The following is a 10,409-nucleotide window of genomic DNA, read 5'->3' as shown; positions in this document are numbered from 1 at the left end:
TACAGTGCACCCCACAAACACAATCAAGCCTTCAAAAGAATGTGTTTTACCACCCCTTTAATGAACCACAGAGCCAACAAAGTGTCTCCAAAAGTCAACCTAAATAAAGCTTATTTATACTTCTCTGCGCATCACAAAGTAATTCTTTAGTTCTGTAGTTTTCCTCTGGCCTAATAGAATAGATTCCAACAACCCCAAACACAGCAAGGAGACATATGCCTACTTGTTTTGGAAGCTCACTACACACTACTGGTTTTGTCTTAGCAAACATATAGTAGCTATATGTGACCCTGGAAAACAAAAGCAGTCATACGTCTCACGGGTATATTTGTGGCAATAGCCACAAATGGGTCAAATTTGTTGATTTTTCTTTTATGCCAAAAATCATTCTGATATTAAGTTAACATAATGTTCCATGAACATATGTTGTAAATTTCCTATCATGTTTTATTATTAGTAATATGCATTGCTAAGGACCTCATTTGGACAACTTTAAAGGCGATTTTCTCAAGATTTTGAATATTATTATTTTTTTTTAATACATTTTTTTTAAAATAGTTGTATCTCGACCAAATATTGTCCTATCCCAACAAACCATACATCAATGGAACGTGATGTATAAAGCACAATTTTAAATTGACCCTTAAGACTGGTTTTGTGGGCCAGGGTCACAAATAGCTAAGAGGAAATGAAAACTCTAGCGTAGGACTCAAATGTTACGTCACTTATTACCTTCAGATCTAACACTTGGAGTATAAAAGAACGGTACTTACTCATGTCTGAGTTTGCAGATGCTGAACATTCACCTCCATCCTCTCCACCACCACCAGGATGGTCCCTGCCCATAAGTGGTCGGCTGCGCCCCTGCCTTCATCTTCAGGCAGGAAATGCAGAGTCCATTACCCTCTGAATGTGAGCAACGCCAAAGAACCTCATAATATAATACTTGCTTTTATTCGCTGGTCTGTTAATAAATTAATGCATTGTTACGTCATCTTGCCTCCAGAGTCTTTCTGGTATAACAAGCATCTCTCTTTAGTTTGCAATTGTAGGTTGTGCAATTTTGTCATTTTCACACTAGTAGATGCTAGTGACAACACCACTGTAGGGGGAAAAAAGTAGAGCAGGGCAGCATACACTCTCCACCTCAATTAAAGGCCATGTCTGCCTACCTGCACTGGGAGATGCTGAAAGCTCTGAATGGGATGAGAGAGGCTGAAATGGATACATGCCATCATGAAGCGTGACACATGCACACAGACCTTTGCTCATAAGGCCACTTCAATTTCTATTAAACTTCAGGCTTCGTGGTACCTTTGAACCCGTGTTCCTTTTTTGTCCTCCGGATACAAACCTTTAAAAGCACTGGTGGGACATGGCAATCGATTGACCGAATCCCATTAAAGACTGTGGCACAATTTATGTAAAGTATCCTGTCTACCAACAGCCAAACTTTATCCTGAATTAAAGATTATTTTTATCTAATGTTACTGGAGGATAGTGTTGTAGTCAAGACCACCTAATTCGAGACCAAGACCAATGTGTATTGAGACCAAGACCAGACCAGGACCCCTTAAATTCATAAAGATCCAAATTACCACCTGAGAAATTACTTATTTTTAATCAATAAATATAATTAGAATAAGACAAGGAGCTGTTACCAATCAAATGAAATCATTACTAACAAAATGCATGTGTTTGTAATGCAGAGGTGGGACAGAAGATGCATCTGAATTAGTAAATTACAAATGCATAAAATAATGTTGAGAATACTGTTTTATAATTTATTGAATGTTTGTATAAAAGCAATATCATGTTTGCAGTCATGCTCAAACATGCTCTCTTGCTCTTGTGATATTGCTTAAATGTGCTGTAAGGGATTCTCTGCAGAATTTTTTTTTTTTATGCTGGTTGAAAGTCTCCTCATATCCTGATAACAATTCCTCTTTTAAGCGGTCTAAATGTATTTTCATAAATATAAATCTTCTGTGGAAGTCGTAGGACCATAAAATGTTCATACAATCCTTGCGTTCGGTCCGAACGATCCTATAGCATGTGTTCCCTGTTGGTCAATGCGTGTTTGCATACCACTGTGCAGCCAGTTCACGCAGACATTATACGTCATCAGCACGTTCACGTATGCTGTGCAGATGAGCAGCAATGTACCTGACCTTCCTTCAGAACTGACAACAAGTGGCCTTCTAACAAGTTTTAATGAGCAACGTTCTACCTGCTGATCTGCAAAAGAGGGTGACAAGGGAGTGGATTTTCAAACCTCTCCCATAGCTGTCAACCCTCCCGTTTGTTCCGGGTTTCTCACGTATTTTAGCTCTTTTCCCGCTGTCTTCCCGTTTTAGTATTTTCCCGTAAAATATCCCGTATTTTGGGAGTTCATTTTAGTCCATCCTGAAGTCCGTTTTGCAGAGATGGACTAAAAATGAACTCCCAAAACGTACTGCCAGATTCTGGAAGATGAATTCTTCAAACAGTGGTACTAGAGGATGTGGTGCTGGTCCTTCAAGAGTCACTCTCAACCTATCTGTCCATAAAGCCTATAAAAAAACCTTCTTCATGTATTTTACAACACTTCAGCTTATGATTCTTATCTATTGGGGGTCATTTTTTAGGATTCTTTACCTAACTGAAGTCTCTGAGATCCTGACACCTTGCACTTCTGGAGACTCCAGGTAGGTTGCAGCTCTGGAAAATGGTGGCGCTGGAGACTAAAGGGTTCCTGATGGTTTCACCCTTAATTCTTCACCTTAATTCTTAATTATTTTGCAGTTAACAGGTGTCTTTTCTCCGCCACCTGTTTTTGTCAGATCCTGCTGACCCAACGAGCATTTCACTGTCCAATGGTCATGCCTTAACTGCAATGTCTAGTATTGCATTAGTATTGCATCCTTCTCATGGGCATTTAATACTTTTTGACTTTTCAGTCTGAGTTAAATCTCTTTTTTGGCTCAATTTATCTGTAAAAGAAAACATGCCTAATAATTCTGCACACCTGAATATAAGGTGATTTTCATTTCCAGCCTTCATGAACAATTATATATCACTTATACATTATTAAATACTAAATCAATAGTAGTTATTAGGATTACTGTGGTTTGGAATTGGTCAAATGTGCCTGGAAAAAAAATATGATCAGAAAATCAACGTGCCTAATAATTCTGCACTCCCTGTATTATTTTCTTTATTTTTATTTGACAGTAGTCCTTTTTTTCCCTGAACATAGCAAATACTGAACCTGAGGTACTATCAAAGAAAAAGAAGACAGTTGCAGCGGCGGGCAGGAGGAAGAGGGAAAAAGTAGCGGGAAGTGAACTTCAAGGAGAGTAGAGTAGATGAGTGTGATGTGCGATGATGGATCAGAACGCTGATGGCCAAAATCAAAATATATTGTGTAGTTATAAACTCTTTAGACTGTTAATGATTAGTGCTTTTTTGTTTGTGGGTAAGAATATTTTGTGGATGGATCCAGGAAATCTCCCTTATTTTCAATGTTCAATGTTGACAGCTATGCATCCTACTCCCACAAAAAAAATCCCATCCCATCCCAATCCCACAAAAAAACTGGGGAAAATTCTCGTCCTGTCCCAATCCCAGAAGAATGACTCCCGTTCCCTTCCACTCCCGTGATGTTTTTTGACCGGAGTCTGTTAGTTACAGTAAAAAAATTCAGTACAGATCACAGCATGCCCATGCCCAGTTGAATAAAAACCCAAAATGTTGGTTTTATTTAAGATGGCTTTCAGTTAAATATAACAACGATGCACACACATTAAATTCCACGTACATCATCTATGCAAACACAGGCACGCACACACACACACCCGCACGGAGTAAATGTCTTGCAGCTGGCTTATGCCGTTTTCACACCTTCTTTTTGGTTACTTCAGACTGCCCTAAAATGTCGGTGAGCACAACTGAGGTATCATTTTCCAACAGTAGTCGTTGCAGCATGGCTTTCATGTCTGACTCAATTTCGATGATGATTTTCGCGGCTACAAAGTGCATGGGGAAGCCTCCTTTCTCTTGTATTATTGGTGGTTGGCATTGGCCACCAACTGTTACGGGTGTGGAGCACGTCATTCACTTAACCAGCCACACCAAAGCAAACAGGAGAGCATAAAGAGACAGGGCAACAAGAATTGAGTTCAAAATTAAATTAAAACATATAGTTAATTTATATAAACAGTATATTTGTATAAATGGTATCATAGTGTTATAACGATTCCCGGTCCCGCCCACTCCCGGTAAAAAAAAAATTCCGCTCCTGTCCCAATCACGTGATTGATAGTGTTTTTGTTTCCCATCCTGTGGGATTCCCGCGGAATTCCAGTTACAAACGGGATTCCCGGAAAAATGTCAGCCTCTAATCTGCAGTTGGTCTAGTGTGCAGATTTTGAACACAACGTGCATCCTCCAGTGTGAGTCCTAACGCCCCTTTTACGGTACTCCGACCGTGGCCAGCCCGTCCTCTGCAGCCCCTACGTGTGACCCGCCGGCCTGTGTCCACTCAAGTCGGACAAGGTGCTTGTCCCCATAGAGACATCATCGGAGCGAAGCAGACTCTAATCGTGGAACCTCTGGCATGCAAGTCATTTACACACTGACAAGTTTTGCTAGCTAAACAAACCGAAACCTTGCTGCATCTAATTTTTTTTAAGTTTGGTATGTTGTACTGTTACTAACTGTACTATAAAGTTTTCTCACCAGTGAATGACACATGATGTATTGCAGTAGTACATTTCAGGTCTTCTGGGCTGTGCGTTCATGCTTTCAGGAGGCGTGACTTTGGACGGCGTTTTGCAGGGAAGGTGGGATTGTACGATTTCAGTGCTATCAGGCTAAAGTTAGCATTTACCCAGATCTCCTACAGCACCTTTAATTATATCACGTTATAATATTAAAATCCAGATATCATACAAATACTTTTTTGCAATAATATCTTGGATTTTGCGAGCATTTGTATTCATTTTGGTGACATTTTTTAAACAATCTCTCATTAATTTCTGGCACAATAAATAAATTAGAAATAGTTTATTGACTGCATCTGAAGCAGTATGTTTTACATCCAATCACATTAATGATGTTAACAAATAAATCAGACAATGAACAGGCAATTTAGTGATATCCCAGCAGTTGTGGTCTAGATCAGTCTTGAAACAAAATCCAGAGTCCTCTAAGTCTGAGACCGAGACAAGACCAAGACCTTCAAATAATGGTCTCGAGTGCTGAAACACTAATGGAAGTCTTTTCATCTTTGGTATACATGTTGCCAAAATGACCAAACGAAAACAAAAACATAAAAAATACAAGGTTTTACTTAAAAAGAACTGATCAAGGTGACACAACCTTGCAAGTTAATGGTGAACTCTGTAGTATATGTGCTATTTGTAACGTACTGCTCCGAGACGGAGGTTGAGAATCCAAATGCAGCTTTATTTGTAAGGGGTAATCCACAATCGTAGTCAAAAACAGGCAACAGGTCATACACAGGCAAGCAGTCCAAACAGGCAAACAAGGCAGGAGAGACAGGCAAACGGGTAATCCACGGAACAGGCAAGAAATCCAAAACCAGAGACATGAAACCAGGGAAACGCTCAGAAATGGAGTTTACAACAAAACAAGACTTAGCAGTTAATGATAGAGTGAACATGGTTTATATAGGCTGGGGTAATGGGGTGATGAGACACAGGTGCAAACAATGAATGATGATGAGTCCGGGCACAGGATTATGGGTAATGTAGTTTGTGATGGAGTGACAGTCCGGAGTGGAGTGCCCTCAGGTGGTTCTCATGGGCACTCACACAGGACTAATTGTGACGCTATTAGTGGAATCAAATGGAATTGCTAAATCATTTCTTGCAAAGTTACCAATAGAAGATTGGTTAAATACACTGGAGTTGAACCATTTAGGGCCTTATAAGTCAGTAGCAATACTTTGTAATCTATACGTGATAGGCAGCTGCATTTTGGACTAACTGTAGCTTGTTTATTGAGAAAGCAGGACAACTATGGCATGTCCATGTCATTCACCTTTAATTTTGAGGCCACACCTCTCCTTCTGTCAAAGAAATGCTGCACTTAATTTACCTCATGTCAAAGCTGGGAATGGCGTCACAGAACGAGTTGACCGCGCTCCATAACACAGGTAAAAAAGCTCAGGCCTAGTCCACACGTACAAGGGTATTTTTATTACCAGAGTTTTTCCTCCTCCATTTTAAAAAACAAACGCCTCCACACAAGCACGGTTATAAAAAATCTCCGTCCACATGAAAACGCAAAACCGTGCTATGATTGGCTGCTTGATTTCCACATGGGTCCAATCCACGGCACCGATGCACTAAGGGTTGCCATGGGCTCAGTGAAACCCTTCTACAAGTTTACTCTGGACTCAGTGACAGGTAACTGTATATACATAGGGGCAGGGCTCAAGTGGACTGAAGCTTCACACACTTGCCTTACTATGTTGTATTATTGTATTCTGGCGCCTCTGTTCTGCAATACAATGAGATAACTGAGCATGTATCTGTATATATGTAATAAGCGCTGTTAGCAGAGTTATTAAAAGTTACGTCCGCCATTGCATAGACTCCACTCATGTATAAACAAAAGCGATAACGGCGCACATTTAGACTTAACAAGCCGAAATCTCCGATTTCACCGTCTACACAACAACGCTGTAACCGGAGTTTCTAAAAAACTTCTCCCTGGCCGGAGTTTAAAAAAAAGTCTGGTTTCAATAACCGGATACTGCGTTTGCGTGTGGAAGAAACAGCCAAACCGCATAGAAAAAGCTGCGGTTTTGAAAATACCCGTGTTCGTGTGGACAGGACCTAAGATGCACATGTTACATTTGAATGAAAATCCTAATTTTTAAAGAAAACATTAATATTTTGTCATATATTTGTGAAAGTAAATAATAAAGTGACTATGCTTCTTAAATGCTCCACACTGTCTTATAGTGTCCTAAAATTCAAAATCATTGTAGTCTATGAACGTACTACTGTATGTAGAACGGTGCCGAGCTCAGGAGATCACAATTTCTGTTCTGTCTATTCTATTTAGAAGCAGGTGGGACAGATGCTGTTATTCTTGAACGCCAGATGAAAAGTTTGTCAAACCTTGTGTTGTTTCTGGCCGTGTGTGTGTGTCCTTTTGAAGGATCTCAGCATTAGAAATGAGTGGCTGAAGTTTATTTTTAACAGGATCCCTGATTATTTCCGTTTGATTTCACTGCTTATCTTTGTATGAATCTGTCACAATGTAATGCAGGTTTGAAAATGGTAATGCTCAAATTTGGTGCGACTTGACATCAAGGCAAAAAGGATGATGATGCGACAAGAATCAGAAGCAGTGTCCTGAAAATCAGTTTTGAGGAAACTACTTTGAAACTTGCCAAACTACAATCTATAATCATACATGTAATTATTGAGGTTAAACTACAGTAAAATTACTTTATTTAATCAACGTGGGCTCATTGGATAAACATGCCTCCACCTATAACTTGCAAAACTACATACCTACACATACAATTCACTGCAATTTCCAGCTGAAATGAACACTAGTGGCAGTAAAACAGGGCCAGCCCTAGCATTTTGGGGGCCCTAAGCAGATTTCCAAAAGGGGCCCCCACTACCTACAGTTCTCTTATCCACCCCCAACCCATTCCAACATACACATCCTACACTGACACCTTATTGTAAAGTTTGACCAAATTGTCTTACTTTCAATATATAATATGAAGAAATATTTACGTATGCAAACTTTTAACATTTTTGAAGATTTTAACGATTGCTTTTACATAAATGTATCAACATTTAGTGAATTAATTAGACTGGGTAAACCCAGCCCGATCTGCTGGTGATTTGATTTCGCCCTGCAGCTCAGGCTGGAAACCCATACATTCATTTCTACTAACATTTCCTAACCCTAACCCTAACCCTTTCCCCTCTCTTCCCCTCTCTACCCCTTTCCCCTCTCTACCCCTCTCTACCCCCTTCCCCCCTCTAACCCTTTCCCCTCTCTTCCTCTCTCTTCCCCTCTCTACCCCTTTCCCCTCTCTACCCCTCTCTACCCCCTTCCCCCCTCTAACCCTTTCCACTCTCTTCCTCTCTCTTCCCCTCGCTACCCCTTCCCCTCTCTACCCCTTTTCCCTCTCTACCCCTCTCTACCCCCCTCTACCCCCTTCCCCCCTCTAACCCTTTCCCCTCTCTTCCTCTCTCTTCCCCTCTCTACCCCTTCCCCTCTCTACCCCTCTCTACCCCCTTCCCCCCTCTAACCCTTTCCACTCTCTTCCTCTCTCTTCCCCTCGCTACCCCTTCCCCTCTCTACCCCTTTCGCCTCTCTTCCTCTCTCTTCCCCTCTCTTCCCCTTTCCCCTCTCTACCCCCTTCCCCTCTAACCCTTTCCCCTCTCTTCCCCTCTCTACCCCTCTCTACCCCTTCCCCCTACCCCTCTCTACCCCTTCCCCTCTACCCCTCTCTACCCCCTTCCCCTCTCTACCCCCTTCCCCTCTAACCCTTTCCCCTCTCTTCCTCTCTCTTCCCCTCTCTTCCCCTCTCTACCCCTTTCCCCTCTCTTCCTCTCTCTTCCTCTCTCTACCCCTCTCTACCCCCTTCCCCTCTAACCCTTTCCCCTCTCTTCCTCTCTCTTCCCCTCTCTTCCCCTCTCTACCCCCTTCCCCTCTCTTCCTCTCTCTTCCCCTCTCTACCCCTCTCTACCTCCTTCCCCTCTAAACCTTTCCCCTCTCTTCCTCTCTCTTCCCCTCTCTACCCCTCTCTACCCCTTTTCCCTCTCTTCCTCTCGCTTTCCCTCTCTACCCCCTTCCCCTCTAACCCTTTCCCCTTACATGTAACTCATGCACCAACCCCCTGAACCAATTCAACCCCCTACCCCTTTCCCCTCTCTAACCCTTTTCCCTCTCTTCCTCTCTCTTTCCCTCAATACCCCCTTCCCCTCTCTAACCCTTTCCCCCCTCTTCCTCTCTCTTCCCCTATCTACCCCTTTCCCCTCTCTACCCCCTTCCCCTCTCTAACCCTTTCCCCTCTCTTCCTCTCTCTTCCCCTCTCTACCCCTTTCCCCTCTCTACCCTTCTCTACCCCCTTCCCCCCTCTAACCCTTTCCCCTCTCTTCCTCTCTCTTCCCCTCGCTACCCCCTTCCCCTCTCTACCCCTTTTCCCTCTCTACCCCCCTCTAACCCCTTCCCCCCTCTAACCCTTTCCCCTCTCTTCCTCTCTCTTCCCCTCTCTACCCCTTCCCCTCTCTACCCCTCTCTACCCCCTTCCCCCCTCTAACCCTTTCCACTCTCTTCCTCTCTCTTCCCCTCGCTACCCCTTCCCCCTCTAACCCTTTCCCCTCTCTTCCTCTCTCTTCCTCTCTCAATACCCCCTTCCCCCCTCTACCCCTTTCCCTCTAACCCTTTCCCCTCTCTTCCCCCTTCCCCTCTAACCATTTCCCCTCTCTTCCTCTCTCTTCCCCTCTAACCCTTCCCCCTCTCTTCCTCTCTCTTCCACTCTCCACCTCTCTCTACCCCTTCCCCTCTCTTCCTCTCTCTTCCCCTCTCTACCCCTTCCCCTCTACCCCTCTCTACCCCCTTCCCCTCTCTAACCCTTCCCCTCTACCCCTCTCTACCTCCTTCCCCTCTAGCCATTTCCCCTCTCTTCCTCTTTCTTCCTCTCCCTTCCCCTAACCCTTGACCCTAACCCTTCCCCTCTCTTCCCCTATTTAACCCCTTCCCCTCTCTACCCCTTTCCCCTCTCTACCCCCTTCCCCTCTCTACCCCTTTCCCCTCTCTTCCCCTGTCTACCCCCTTCCCCTCTCTACCCCTTTCCCCTCTCTTCCTCTCTCTTCCCCTCAATACCCCCTTCCCCTCTCTACCCCCTTCCCCTCTCTACCCCTTTCCCCTCTCTTCCCCTCTCTACCCCTTTCCCCTCTCTTCCCCTCTCTACCCCTTTCCTCTCTCTTCCCCTCTCTACCCCCTTCCCCCTCTCTTCCCCTCTCTACCCCCTTCCCCTCTCTACCCCTTTCCCCTCTCTTCCCCTCTCTACCCCTTTCCCCTCTCTTCCCCTCTCTACCCCTTTCCTCTCTCTTCCCCTCTCTACCCCCTTCCCCCTCTCTTCCCCTCTCTACCCCCTTCCCCTCTCTACCCCTTTCCCCTCTCTTCCCCTCTCTACCCCTTTCCCCTCTCTTCCCCTCAATACCCCCTTCCCCTCTCTACCCCTTTCCCCTCTCTTCCCCTCTCTATCCCTTTCCCCTCTCTTCCCCTCTCTACCCCTTTCCCCTCTCTTCCCCTCTCTACCCCTCTCTACCCCCTTCCCCTCTCTAACCCTTTCCCCTCTCTTATTCTCTCTTCCCCTCTCTACCCCATTCCCCTCTAACCCTTTCCCCTCTCTTCCTCTC

Source organism: Gobio gobio, assembly GCF_949357685.1.
Source record: "Gobio gobio genome assembly, chromosome: 18".
NCBI classification, from domain to species: Eukaryota; Metazoa; Chordata; class Actinopteri; order Cypriniformes; family Gobionidae; genus Gobio; species Gobio gobio.
The sequence above is the reverse complement of the archived record's forward strand: the minus strand, read 5'-3'. Positions refer to the sequence as shown.